At 32.4% G+C, this 4,449-nt stretch overlaps 1 long non-coding RNA gene across 1 annotated transcript in view; it reads right to left on the bottom strand.

Moving 5' to 3' along the window:
- LOC128249935 (uncharacterized) overlaps positions 1–3,418 on the bottom strand; it is a 14,220-nt gene extending 10,802 nt beyond the window's left edge. Inside the window, exon 1 of the long non-coding RNA XR_008266085.1 lies at positions 3,294–3,418. This is a non-coding gene — a long non-coding RNA (uncharacterized LOC128249935). The remainder of the gene's footprint in view (positions 1–3,293) is intronic.
- Between the last annotated feature and the right edge of the window lie 1,031 nt (positions 3,419–4,449).

The raw sequence follows: 4,449 nt of genomic DNA, 5'->3' as shown, positions 1-4,449 counted from the left end.
GCTTGGTGTATATATATATATATATATATATATATACGTTGAGATATATATTAATGCATACAGGACAATTTGAAGTGCATGTATGTGGTTAGAAACAAGAATGATACTGTATACTGGATATTCGGTTAATAACACGTCAATTTCCACTAGTAACAAATTTATTGTAATATACGAAATTACCGAGCAACAATGGGGAAAGAGATAGTAACAATTAGATCCAAATATCTGCCTGACGTAGAAGTGATGGATCACTGAACATATCTGGTGATTATTATCAACAGTGGCTTCAAGGAATTCTTTTTGGGTCCTTGTTAGATACAATATGGAAAATGAATATAATAATGACAAACATTTTTCATAAAATGACGTGTTTTTTTTTTCTTCTAGTTTTGTACATTGTTCATGTCTGTGTGAGTGCATCTATATCTTTCAGTGAATGTGCATCTGTTTATGTACAAAAAGAATAATTTGCTCTATAGCTGTGTTAGCGATATTTCAGACAGCGAAGAAGATAGAAAACCATAAAAAAATGTATCGCTAATTTTTATTCTCCAGAATATTTTGTGTCTAATTGTCATTATGTTCCTTCAGATTTTGAGAAAATTTGATGTGCAAACGTATTTCATATACAATAGTAATCGATTGTAATTTGTATATTCATTAATATGTTTTATGCTTAAGAACAAACAATACAAATTTTTAAATATTTTCGTTTTGCTTCGTTTTATGGAGGCAGTTAATACTCCGTGTCTATGCTGTTTAATACCTCTAAAACAGAGTTAAGCCAAAGCAACAGACACTGTTAGAAGTCGGGCTTGTTTTGCAAACACATTTTATGTATTCAGCTTCAGAAACAGGATACAAGAGAACTTGCTTAAATGTATCTAATTGATTCTGAACTGTGATTATCCATATGTATTGTAATGAGTATTGCTTACTATAATCGAATATACCTCATTTGAAAGAGTTATAAACAGATTCGACACCATTGTCAAATACGCACTAAAAATTTACTGTTCCAGAAAACCTGGGATCCGATAATACACTATTTATTTTTTCTTGAATAGAACATGGACCAAATAGAACACAACTACTGTTAGCAAGCGTGTATAAATATTAGGCGCGAGTGTACATACAATAGAAGTATCTTTATATATGCTCATGTATATATATTCATATGTATATGCACATATATGTACATACATAAGATATCTCACACCCTAGAGAATGCTAGCGACACTGACACTAACAGTCGCCACTACGAGATCTTTGGTAGATGCATTACATCAGACTCTCGCCTAGAAGGATCGGCTTTTGGTGTCCTGAATACGAAATAAACGCCAGTTAAGGATGTCTGCAAGTCACTACACTGTGATACAGAGTGTTGGTTGAGCTAAAACAGTATGGAAGATATCACTCCTATTATCAGCTATCTATAAATAACCACATGCTACTTCTATCCCATTAAGAGATGATATTGCAGTTAACACCGATTCCAATGCTGCAAACAGGAAGGCTTAGTGCAAATAGCCATTTCTTGGGCACACCAGAACGAGAATGTATTTACACAGACATGAATAAGTAGCAATTTCGACATTCAAGTAGAATCATTAACCATGTATAGCAGTTTCTATGGGGCAGGAAGAAAACGTTATGCTCTTTCGTGAGGATCAACTGCGTAACGGGTACGTAAATTAGTCTAAAATCGAGGAAATAATCTTCCATGGTGAACCAAAGATAACTTTACGCCGCTCGTATCCAACTTAAAGATTGTGCTTCGTGTGTATTATAAGAGATACACTGAGCTGTGCAACCGATTTGAGTAGTACAGGAAAAATGTGTAATCATTTCAGGGACGCGAAAACAATGACATATACATGAGGAATACACACAGACACACACAAGATCTGTAAGAAAGCAAACTTGCACATAGACTATATGTTTATGTGCGTAGATATATATATATATATATATATATATATATATATATATATATATATATATATATATATATATATATATATATATATACAGAGGTTATTTGCAATCCCACTACCTGAGGGCAAGTTTATCCAAACACGCACATTATTGGCCACATGAATTAATTGAAATATTCACAGTTCCTTGACGATTCCCCGGATATTGGAATTAGTTAATATTTGCATATAAATAAGTGTGTTTGTATAATTCCAGCTACCTTGACTTAAACACAAGGTTCACTCTGTTAGTGATCGGCATTGATTAAGGATAGAAGAAACTTTAATCCCCAAGAAACAATACACACCATGTTTGTATTGCATCGCCTTTTAGGAATCGTTTTCGAAAGTCATATTTTTTTTAGATTGAATATATGCTTATGTGAGTATCATGGGTTAAAACACAATTATTTGCTGCCACGCCCATCCATGTCCCTACGATATCCCAATTCTTTAAGCGAAAAACTTTCCTTTACGAAAACAATATACAATACTCAACCGCCACTAATATTTCTTGTGTAATATAGAAAATTATTCTGGTCCAGAAATATTTTCATTTTCAATATTTTTCTCCGCCCACTTTTTCTGCCCTGACAGTTTTACACTTTTTCTCCATCTAACATGAAAATGAATTTGGTCAGCGATATTTGAATATTTATCGTCACATCTTTGAAATTATCCCCAACTTATGTATATTCACGTCTGCTGTTTGCAACATATATAAAATATATTGCCTTTATCTATTTTGTATTAGATACCCACACATTCACACACATGTACAGATGATTATGTGTATGTATTTGAATGTTCTTTAGCATATAGCGAAATATAAATATTTTTTATGTGTAAAAGGGTCTGTGTTATACAGACATGTAATCATGGATAACAATATTAGGGCAACAAAATGGAAAATCTAGTTTACAGCTAAAAACATACTCAACTTCGATGTGAATATATTTATTGCGATATAGTAGTTTATGTCCACTTCACGAACATAAATATTAGAGCTTTGATATCACGCAATCAGATTACGCAGTATAATATTTCAAGTGAAATATATATAAATATATATGAGTAATCATAAGCAAAATATACGCATGCGTAGACACAAATGCACTGACACATGCACACTCACAATTACACTCATGTGCGTTTGGACAAACACACATACAGATATACAAAGAAACTGGCAAAAACAGCACATGTTCATACACAGATACACACGTATACATATAAATGTGTGTGTGTGTGTGTGTGTGTGTGTGTGTGTGTGTGTGGCATCCATACTGGCAAGTATCGACAAATTCATTAATGTACCTCCATTCTGGGTTACGTTCACTGGTGAATATACTGGTGTGCATTTCCGTATGAGCGCAGGTGGAAGTGTGTGAGTGTGTTGCTGTGTTATAACCTTCTTCCCTCTCCGTGCTCTCCTTTCTCCGCAAACAGCTGAACGCATGAAGGAAAATATTGAAAAGAAACAAAAGAAAAAAAAATCAGTCAGACACTTCGAAGATGATTAATTAATTAAAAAATATAACAATGAATAAATGAATATATAAGTGAATAGAAAAATATAACATTATTATTAATACAAAAGCTATATAGAAAAAAAGTACATAGCTTACTTCAAATATTGTCTACGCAAGATCGAATTGCTTTTCCAACTTGTATTGTCGGTAGTGTTGCATAGAGGCAAATCAATGAAATGTATAGAACGAGATTACTCACCAATGTAATTACTAAGATATTTCATATAAACACATAATGAAAACACCCGCAAAGACAACAGCAGCACAAGCTTCACCACTAGCATCATTAACTACTATGACAACAACAACTATAATCAAAATAAATGACAAAATGACAACACCATGATTAAATATATGATTAAGAAACAACAACAATGTCAGTGAAAGCAGCTGCAAAGAAATATGTATGATTTTGAATAGAAGAAAGGATAATTATTATCAATCAACCGGAAAAAATGCCCTAGACTCGGTTATTGGTCATCTCTAATTATATATATGGTAATTAGGGTGGTAGTGATAAGAACAGCCTAGAATAAACAGGAAGATGTGGGTATATGGGAGGGGCAGAAAAGGAAAGGGAAAACGAGTGAACAGGAAAAATACGGAAATAAAGTATATAATAAAATCATATCAATATTTAATATAGTATATTATATTAATCAACAATACAGAGAAAGTAAATCATGATGAAAACAATAATGATGGAGTGTTTTATTTAAATATCAAGAACAGCAAAAAAATAATTACACTGCAATAAAAGCAAACACAACAAAAACAACAATTATAAGAGGATCTATCAAAGAAAATCAAAATATAAAGAAAATACGCATTACAATAGAATCATCATCGAAACAGTAAAGGAAACTAGCAGATAATAAAGAATGAAGCGATCTGTGTATTATGAATGTTTAACCATATCTTCTGTTGTTTACATCAGGTCA

The sequence above is a fragment of the Octopus bimaculoides genome, chromosome 1, assembly GCF_001194135.2.
Source record: "Octopus bimaculoides isolate UCB-OBI-ISO-001 chromosome 1, ASM119413v2, whole genome shotgun sequence".
Lineage (NCBI taxonomy): Eukaryota > Metazoa > Mollusca > Cephalopoda > Octopoda > Octopodidae > Octopus > Octopus bimaculoides.
Note: the sequence above shows the minus strand (reverse complement) of the source record. Positions and strands in the feature narration are given on the sequence as shown.